The following is an 11,005-nucleotide window of genomic DNA, read 5'->3' on the forward strand; positions in this document are numbered from 1 at the left end:
TTTGGTCTGCCAATCTGTACCTGAGATTCTAGTGCTTTTAGAAACAAGATTAGATGAAAACAAATTCCAGCGGCTCATTAATGCTCTCCATTTCATTGAATACTCTTATGTCCCACCGAGGGGGTATTCGGGAGGATTTGGTGTGTGTTGGAAGCAGGGAGTCAGCGTCATCATTGAAGAATTTTCCAAGAATCTAATTATAGGGGCCATTCATTCGAACCCCCCTAGAATGGCTTGGAAAGTCTATGGGATTTACGGTCCACCTGGCTATGGTGAAAAAGAAGAGTTTTGGAGAGCTACAGGTAACAAGATTTTGTCCTCCTCGGACCCTATTGTCCTAATAGGTGATTTGAATGGCACTTTGAAAGATATAGAGTGCATCAACTATTCCAAACAGGGAATTCTTTACGATACTCTTTCGACTTAAGATGAATGGTAGCAAGAACGGGTATGGTGGATCTGAGATTCATCATAAATCCTTTCACTTGGCATAAGAAATTATCTAATTCACTAGGAGGCCCAACCATGAAGAGAGTGAGGTTGGATAGAGCTTTGGGGACTGTTGAGTGGTGCCTCATGTTTCCTATTGTTGTGGTGAGGAATCTCTCCTCTGCGCAGTCACATCATAGGCCTATATTACTTGATACTCCAGGAGGTTCGAATTGTAAGAATAGACAATTCAAATACAAAAACATGTGGGCCAGAGATCCACGATGTTATTGGGTAGTTAAAGGCGCTTGGAAAAAGCAATGGAGCAGCAACCCAATGACTAACTTCCAAAAAAAATTGAAGAAAACCAAAATGGATCTGGGTCGCTGAAACAAGGAGCAGTTTAAGAAAGTTAAAAGCAACTGGAGGAAGCTAGGTAAAGGCTGCAAGAATTGGAGCTTAATGCTTCAGATGATATTGCATGTTGTGAAATGGCCAAGTCTATTCTTAATGAAGCCCTCGTAAGAGAAGAAATTCACTGGAGATAGAAATCAAGGTGTTAACGCGGTTCTTCGCCAATAGGTAATTAAGAAAATAAGAGGAAGGGATTAGTGCTTATGTTGAACCGAAATAGATGAATGATCTTTTTAGAAATGGGCTGGTGACACAATTACGTTTTTAGGTGGTTCAAAGGATAAAATCCTTCTACTCCATCAGTCAATATTATTTCTATATGCTTGGTATTCTTTTACAGGGTATTTCTTACACAATAGAATCCAACCCTTTGCAACTCCCAGAGTCTCCATATTTATAGGAGAGGGCACCTGGGAGTTGGTAAGAAGGTCATCCCGTGACCTTCTTACCTATCATGTCAACTCTTGACATTCATGATTAATTCCTAAAACCTGACACATGAAGTGTGGTCTAATCAATAGGTAAGGGGGATAATGGGCCGCACGGCCCAACCCAGTCGTGGGTGCCAGAATGCGCACGTTCATGCTGCGTGTTCGAGAAGTCAGGGATATATCAGACACGTGATGTCTGATATATGCACGTTTACCTTGTGTGGTTGACTTTATAAAAGGTCACAGCCTCCAACTCTAGCTCATACCACGAGCTAGATGCTTCCCTCGACCTGTGGCCTTCAAAGTCCAAACTCAGTCTAATCTTGGCGAACCCTTAGGTTACCTCGAGCTGAGGAGGTAGGATCTTTCGAGTGGTAGCTCCGGTCTTGGGGATGTCCACGTGGTAGACATGATTAGGCCGTATCTCAGCTTGCTAATAGCCCGTGGGAAACCCAAGGCGTACATTTTCCCCCCAAGCCCCTGCTCGTGGTACACGACGTCGCATAGGGCCACAGTAGGGGCTTTTAGGCTTCCCCATGAACTCTTCATATTCCACATTTTACGCAGGCGCCAAATACGTGGAAAATCATGGTTGGTGACGGTACGTCTTCCGAGAACCGCATTTAATGGCCTAGCCTATACTCAGCCGTCGTTTCGTCTTTCGAGTGGAGAGCCTTGGATCCCACATTAGGGCAATCCAACGGCCCTCTTCACGTGGCCCTTCGCGTATATAAAAGGGGTGGCCACCTTACGCATGGGCCACCCGTTCATTTGAAATTTTTCAGAAATTTTCTTCTTCTTCTCTTTTCATTTTCAAAAGAGAAAACCCTCTTCTTTCCGGCTGCCATTCCCAGCACTCATGAAGTTCAGGTGTAAGGGCCCCTTCGAAGCTTTGGAATCAACTACTCCGATGAAGCCCCAACCCAGGCGATCCCTTCATCCTCTTCTCAACCAGAACATTCTGTAAGTTTCCTAACTGTGCATGTTTTGAAATTATTTTTCACTGTAGCTTAGGTAAATATTTAGTGTAGCCACATGCAAGGTTTCGTTGGTTTTTTGTGGGCATGAAGGGTAAAATCCTTTTAGGTTAGGGTATCATTTGCAGTAGAAAACCATTTAGGAGCATTGTTTATAGGGTGTGTTTTCTGGGGAAATTTTCTGGGTAGGATTTTAGGTATGCTGTTTTAAAGTACCCAGTATTTTGGGTGCAAAACTGGGTAGCTTAGGGAACACGCTTCACAGGCGGTTTTGCACCTCTCGCCTACCGAAACTTTTCTTCCAAGGAAAATTTCTATCCTGACCCTCCTGACACACGAATTCTGAGTAATCGGGGATCTGTTGGGAGCACAGGCGCGTGTTCATAGAACCGCGTGGTCTCACTCTTCACGGGCTGGGCTTACCTCAGCTCGTGCCAAGGAAACACACTCAGATTCTTCTACATTTTTAGATCGCCTTTTTCTAAAATTTCTTCTTTTTGTTCGCTAGGCAACCAGATGGGACCCAAGAAGAATGCTCCCAAGAAGTCCGTAGGCAGCTCGTCCTCCCAACAAAAAAAGGGAAAGGAGGTGATGGCTGAATCCCCGATTCCCAACTTCGGGCCAGCAGTGGAACGGGAGCTCGAGGTGGCCCCCGACGCATTCTTTGAGGCGGAGAGGATCGTCTCGAAGATCACTGACCAGGCGAGGGTAAACAAAATATTCCTCTCCCATAACATCGAGCTGGGGAGAGGAACCGTGATTGCCCGACCTCCCTTAGAAGGCGAGCGGAGCTGCGCGCCGCTTGATGAGGTGTTCTCGGCCTGGAGCGACGAACATTTCAAGGCGGGGGCCTTCCTCCCGTTGGACAATTACTTCGCCGATTTCCTCAACTACGTGAGGTTGGCCCCATTCCAGCTCCCCCCCAACTCTTACCGTTTGTTGGCGGGGTTAAGATACTTGTTCTTGAAATAGGAGTGGGAGGTCCCCACTCCTGCAGACATTATGTATTTCTTCTGCCTCAAGGCCATCCCGGAGCAGCGGGGGCGAGGTGACGGGTTCTATTACTTAACCCGGTTCCCCAACACGGCTGCGGTCATCGAGCTGCCCAGCCACCCCAACAACTTCAAAGATCAATTCTTTATGTCGACGGGGTTTCGAAACTGCGAGCTGCACTACTTCAACCATCCTCGTAAGTGCCTTTCAATCTTAGCTCGTAAGTTAAGTATCGGTTAGCTCTTCCTGTATCCATTTCTGACTTAGATTAATTATGCAGCTATCTTCGCGAGGACAGAGAAGTCTGTGATCCTCGGGAGCCAGTACGAGACACTGGCGGGCTTGCCCCCCAGTGAAAAGGACTATCGTCAGCTCATGACAGACGTGACGATGCTGGCCTGTAAGCTGATCTCCCCAGGCCAGACTCTGAACCTGAGGAAGCCCCGGGTGCCTCCCCCAGCCCGCGATATGAGGCCTATCATCGTGGAGGAGGTCGCAGGGGATGAAGATGAGGAGGACGAGGTGCCCCTCGTGAGGACGAGGAAGCGGGCATTGGAGGTCTCCCAAAGAATGGACGAGGAGAGGATCCGATCTGGAGCAGCTGCAGGTCCCTCCGGCCAAGGTAACCCTTACATGTTTAGGAACTTAGACAGGGCCACTGCAGACCCCCGGCTGGACTACGAAAGTAGCCGCCCTAGGGGTACCATAGTTGTAGACAACACCCTAGCCTTTAGGTCGGTCCTATTCGAGGAGTATGGGACTAACCTTCGGTCATGGCCATCACTCCGGGAGGGTATCGTAGCTCCAGGTCTTAGGCAATACGTTGAAGAGTCTAGTCCTGAGACAGCCTTGGATCCAGAACCTGCGCTAGCTCGAGAAATAATTGTCTTAGATTCCCCCGCGGAAGCTCCGGGCCGATGGTCGTTACCATAGATTCATCTTCTAGCTCGGGGGGTAGGATTCCCTTTAGTATATATATATATATACTCGAATTTCGGTTTTTTTTTTTTTTGCATGACTGCTAACTTGTCTACTAACCATATCTTTGTTTTGCCAGAGGAGATGTCTCAGCCCGGGGGAAAAAATCTGTGGACTGTGTTCACCGGGGGGAACTCCTCAGCTGGGGCCTCTGGGCCCAAAATGAAGAAGCTCCGGATGGCGAAGAAAGCTTCCGGGACCCCAACCAAGTCTCCTGCAAAGGAGAAAGAGCAGCCCCCAGCCACCCAGGCCGAGGAAACTGCATCTCCTGCTGCAGGGGGGAGCATGCCCCCACCCCCTCTGTGAGCTCCGGCCTTCGTCCGGGACACAGGGGCGGAGCCCGGGGCTTCGGCGATTGTGCCTCCCGAGGTGCGCATCCCGGTTGCTCTCCAGGACCTAGAGAAGATTCCAGATGTCTTTCGGGGGACGGTGTATGAGACGGCGAACTACGCCGTCAGCCACTTCTACCGCTTCAACGAGAGGGAGCTGCGGGCCATCGAAACAAGGAGCCCGGTGGGCGTACTGGAATCTTCATTGGGCATGGCCCTAACGGTAAGCTGACCTTACCCTTTTATGGATTTTGATTATTATGCCTTGCCCTATTTTTCCTTTCTCCCTTTTTTTTTTCTTAAGGCAGTTGCCTCTCCATTTTTGCAGAGCGCCTTGGCCCTTCACAGGAGCATAGCAAGGACCAAGGCCCAACTCGAGGATATGAGGAGCGAGCATCAGGCGGTTATGGCCACCCACCATACTTCCTTGTAGACGGCTAAGGATGCCCTGGCGGCCGCGCAGGACGAGCTGGAAGAAGCCCGTCCCAAGCTTCAAGAGGTCGAGGCAACCAAAGCCGCCCTCGCCGCTACGCGGGCAGAGCTAGGCACTGCGAAGGCTGGGGCCGAGGAGGCCAAGGCCTCCCTGGAAGCTGAGAAAGCAGCCTCCAGCACCGCCATGGAGGACATGCTCTACCACTGTTGGGTCTACAACTCGGACGATGATTTCTCCTTCTTGGGAGCAGACGTCTGGGAGCCCTTGCTGGAGGGGTTTAAAGCTCGCCTCGAGAAAGAAGCACCTTCCGAGACCGGGGAAGTCTCCGGCGCAGCTGAGCAGGAGGGCGAGACGGAGACCTCCACGGGGCCGACTGGTGGAGCCTAGGGCCTTTCCATTTTTGCTCCCACTCTTTTATTATCATTCACTTTTTTTTGTTGTAACTTTGCATGAGGTTTTTCACCTCGAGACATCTAACTATCAATTTTATTTTTAATCGATTTATTTCCTTTTGTCTTTACGCACTTTAGTTACTATTTTGAAAAACTTAGTTCGCGTTAATTTGTATCAATATCTCGTGCTCTTCAAGAATAACAATGATCAATCGATTTAAATTAACTTCTAAGCTTTATAACCTAGTTATATCCAGGAACTTAGTTCGCGTTAATTTTTATCAATATCTCGTTCTCTTTAAGAAAAACAACGATCAATCGATTTAAATTAACTTCTAAGTTTTATAACCTGGTTATGTCCAAGAACTTAATTTGAAAACTTAGTTCGTGTTAACTTTTATCAATATCTCGTGCTCTTTAAGAAAAACAATGATCAATCGATTTAAATTAACTTCTAAGCTTTATGACCTAGTTATATCCAGGAACTTAATTTGAAAACTTAGTTCGTGTTAACTTTTATCAATATCTTGTGCTCTTTAAGAAAAACAACGATCAATCGATTTAAATTAACTTCTAAGTTTTATGACCTGGTTACATCAAGGGTAGAGCTTAGTTCGTGTTAATCCCTCATCAATATCTCGCATTTTTTAAGAAAAACAACGATCAACTGATTTGAATTAACTTCTAAGTCTTTAAGGCGACCTGGTTATATCTAGGTACCATATGCCCCCCAAGTAACTGGGAAAGGGTCTTTCGTGGTTACTTTAGATTACACTTGTAAATATGTACAATCATAAACGAAAAAGTTAATTCTCATTGCGTAATACATAAAAAATGGCCTTTTAGGCCTTACAAGGGAATCATTGATAATATCTCTTCAAATGGATGGCGTTCCAAGTCCGTGGGACTGCCCCTCCATTAAGCCGAGCTAATTTGTAAGTTCCTTCTTTAATGACCTCGATGATTTGATATGGCCCTTCCTAGTTCGGTCCCAATACTCCATCTTTGGGGTCCTTACTGGCTAAGAAAACCCTCCTAAGGACCAGGTCGCCCATGCTAAAGGCGCGCTTTTTGACTTTAGAGTTGAAATAACGAGTGATTTTTTGCTGGTAATGTGCGAGCTGGAGTTGCGAATCTTCTCGTCTTTCATCAACCAAGTCGAGGGAAGTGCAAAGTAGCTCGTGGTTGCGGTCCTGGTCATATGCTTGGACCCTGTGCGAAAGTACCTTAATCTCCACAGGGAGGACTGCCTCACTCCCAAAGGTCAGGGAGAAACGAGTATGACCCGTAGGAGTCCGATGCGAGGTCCGGTATTCCCACAGAACCTGGGGGAGCTGTTCTGGCCAGACCCCCTTCGCTTCGTCTAGTCTCTTCTTGAGGCTCGCCTTTAACGTCTTGTTGACGGCCTCGACCTAGCCATTCACCTGAGGATAGGCCACGGAGGAGAAAATTTTCACAATTCCGTACCTTTCGCAAAATTCGGTGAAGAGGTCGTTGTCGAACTGAGTCCCATTGTTGGAAACAATTTTCTTGGGCAGCCCGAATCGGCAGATAATGCTCTTAACCACGAAGTCGAGGACTTTTTTGGAAGTTATCGTTGCCAAAGGTTCTGCCTCAGCCCACTTCATAAAGTAGTCGATGGCCACCATGACGTAACGGACCTCGCCTTTTCCAGTAGGGACGGCGCCAACCAAGTCGATCCCCCAAACTGCAAACGGCCATGGGGACGAGATCATCTTCAGCTCGACCGGGGGAGCTCGGGCAACGGTGGTGAATCGTTGGCATTTGTCGCACTTCTTGACATACGAGATCGAATCCTTGGGCAGAGTGGGCCAGTAATATCCTTGCCTCAAGACCTTTAGGGCCAAGCTTTGCCCCCCAGTGTGATCTCCGCAAAAACCCTCATGCACTTCCTGCAGGATGACCTTTGATTTGCCTGGAAGAACACATTGTAGGAGAGGTAGGGAGTGCCCACGTCGGTATAGCACCCCGTCTACCACCGTATACCTTGGGGCCTGATACAGTACCCGCTGCGCATCATTACGCCCTTCAAGTAGTTTCCCCTCGGTGAGATACTCAAGGATGGGGGTCATCCAGGTCGGCCTAGCGTCGATCATCTCGGCCTCCGTCCGGACTTCTTCTATACTTGGTTTCTCCAAGAATTCTACGGGAACTAACCCAAAGCCTCCGTCTCCCCGGAGGTGGCGAGCTTGGCAAGAGCGTCTACGTTAGCGTTCTGTTCCCGAGGTATCTGCTCGATTGAGCCCGCCCAAACGCGAACAGTTCAACTTTTACCTTTGCTAGGTAGGCAGCCATCTTGGGTCCTCGTGCCTGATATTCACCCATAACTGGGTTTACCACGAGCTGGGAGTCACTGAAGCACTGGATGGAGCTCGCCTTCAGCTCCTGGGCTATTCTTAGCCCGGCCAGCAAAGCTTCGTATTCGGCCTCGTTGTTGGAGGCCTTGAATCTGAATCTCAGCGCCGAGTGGAATCTATGTCCCTCAGGGGATATCAAAATGATTCCAGCCCCGGAGCCATTCTCGTTGGATGATCCATCCACAAAGATCCTCCACGACGCCTGGGTCGAGGTGACCTGGGGTGAGTCTTCTGTAGGATCCTCCCGGAATCCTGTGCACTCTGCTACAAAATCGGCCAGGGCCTGACTTTTTATAGCAATTCGTGGGGTGGACAAAATCTCGAACTGATTGAGTTCAATAGCCCACTTTAACAGATGTCCCGATGCTTCAGGTTTTTGCAAAACCTGCCTTAAAGGCTGATCGGTTATGACGTGTATTGAGTGGGATTGGAAGTATGGCCTGAGATTTTGAGAGGCCGTGATAAGGCAGAACGCCAATTTCTCCATCAACGGGTACCAGGATTCAGCCCCGAGAAGTCTCTTGCTGATGTAATAGACAGGTCTCTAAACTCGGTCTTCTTCTCGGACCAATACGGCACTAGCTGCATCCTCTGTGACAGCTAGGTAGAGAAAATGAGGCTCTCCTGCTTTTGGTTTGGATAATACAGGTGGCTCGGCCAGGTGTGCCTTCAGGTCGAGGAAAGCGCTTTCGCACTCTTCTGTCCATTCGAACTTCTTATTTCCTCGGAGCAGGTTGTAGAATGGCAAGCACTTATTGGTGGATTTTGAAATAAACCGATTGAGGGCTGCCACCCTTCCTGTCAGGCCTTGGACATCTTTGCGTGACCTGGGTGAGGGAAGCTCGAGCAATGATCTGATCTTTTCGGGGTTTTCCTCGATTCCTCAGGTATTGACGATGAAACTCAGGAATTTTCCCGATGCGACTCCAAAAGTGCACTTTTGTGGATTAAGCCTCATGCCATACTCCCGTGGTATCTTGAAGCATTCTTCCAAGTCGGAAACATGGTTATCGGCAGTCTTTGACTTGACTAGCATGTCATCAACGTACACTTCCATGTTCTTCCCGATCTGGTTTGCGAACATTCTATTTACTAACCCTTGGTACGTAGCACCGGCGTTCTTCAGCCCGAATGACATGACCTTGTAACAATAAGGTGTGCTCCTGGTCATGAAGCTGGTGTGCTCCTGGTCCGCTAGATTCATGGCGATCTGATTGTAGCCTGAGTACGCGTCCATAAAGGACATGAGCTCGTTCCCCGCCGTGGCATCCACCAGTTGGTCAATCCTTGGCAATGGAAAACAATCCTTGGGGCAGGCTTTATTCAGGTCGGAGAAGTTGATGCAGGTCCGCCATTTCCTGTTGGGCTTCGGGACCAGCATGGGATTCGCGACCCAAATCGGAAACTTTACTTCACGGATAAAACCGCATTTCTTGAGTCGGGCTACTTCTTCCTCTAAGGCTTCAGCCCGGGTTGTTTCGAGGCGCCTCTGCTTCTGGAACTTTGCAAGAACGCTTTTATCCAGATGAAGGGTGTGCATGATGACACTTGGGCTGATTCCCACCATGTCCTCGTGTGACCACGCAAACACATCCAGGTTGTCCTACAGAAATTTAGTCAGCTCCGTCTTCCTCTTGCTACAGAGGTTTTTCCCGAGCTTGACCATCCGTGAAGGGTTCTGCGGATCGATGTTTACTTCTTCGAGCTCCTCAATAGCCTGGAGCTCGAACCTGTCCTTGTCTATTCGGGGGTCAATATCCTCACTTAAGACGATATTTTCCCCTTCGGCGCTCTGAGGTTTTTCAATCTCAGGATCAGCTAAGGGTTCTTGAGATTCCTCTCCACCACCTTGGATGGCCATTGCTAGCTGCCCGGGTTTCGATTTTCCCTTCATGGAAATGTTGTAGCATTCCCTGGCAGTGAGATGATCGCCATGGACCGTGCATACTCCTGTGGAAGTAGGGAATTTCATCGCGAGGTGACGAACGGATGTGATGGCCTCAAAAGCTATGAGTGTGGGTCGTCCCAAAATAGCATTGTATGCAACGGAGCAGTCGATGACCACGAACTTGAGGAGTTTGGAGCTTGTTCGAGGTCTTTCTCCTAGGGTGATCACCAGCTCGATAGTCCCTATAGTCGCTGATCCTTCTCCCGAGAAACCATACAGCATCATGGAGGTCACCTTCAACTCGGCGACAGTCAAACCCATCTTCTCCAATGTGGACCGGAATAGAAGGTTTACTGAGCTCCCATTGTCGATCAGCACCCTCCTAAGTCTCCGATTAGCGAGCTGAATTGCTACGACCAGAGGGTCGTTATGAGGGAACTGGACATGGCCCGCATCTTCTTCTGTAAAAATGATCGGTTGCCTCTCCAATCGCTGCTGCTTTGGCAGACGCTGCTCCGGGAAGAACTCTACTCCATTATGCGCCTTGAATTCGTTTATGTACCTCTTCTGGGCACCCCTGCTATAACGACCCAAATGCGCTAATAAGGCTTAAGGGCCTTGATTAGCGTGCCAGGAGGGCACGATGGGATTCATGTGTGATTTTATGAGTTAAATGCATGGTTATGATTTAAAACATGTTATTTGACTATTTATTTATCTGAGATGCATTACTATGTGTATTAGTATGCATGTAGGCCCTGATTGTGTTTGAAGGGCATAATTGTAATTTTAGCCCGCTGAGGGCATATATGTGATAATTGCATTCTGTGAATGGTACCACGTGAGTGTGGTGTTATTGTTGTGATGCACGTGCCGAGACGGTCCTAGAGAGCAAGATAACTTAAGAGTCACAACGGGATTTCTATACCCGGCTCGGGAGGAGCCTAGGGGTACTTTGGGAATTTTATGGTTAATTAGAGAATTGGCGGTTAATGGTTATTGGAGATTGAGTAACCTGGGTAACCATTAGTTACTGCTGAGAGTAACAAGTTCTAGATAGAAAATGGTAGAAATGAAATAGAAGTAAAAGGACTTAAGTGCCCTTGAGGTTTAGTTGGGAAAGGATAGGCAAGGAGGGGTAAAATGGTCATTTGGCTGGGAAATTGATATATGGCAGCTGGGTTATATGGGGTACACGGTTTGGGGGCTTGGTCATTTGATGCTTTGATAATTTGAAGAGAAGAAAAAGGAGAAGGAAAAGCTAGGGCATGAAGAAGAAGAAGGGAGCTGAAACTTGAGGACTTAGGGGATGAATCAAGGATGCATAGGGTTGGATTCTTCATTCAAGGTAAGGATTTTATGT

This window comes from Humulus lupulus, chromosome 9 (genome assembly GCF_963169125.1).
Source record: "Humulus lupulus chromosome 9, drHumLupu1.1, whole genome shotgun sequence".
NCBI classification, from domain to species: Eukaryota; Viridiplantae; Streptophyta; class Magnoliopsida; order Rosales; family Cannabaceae; genus Humulus; species Humulus lupulus.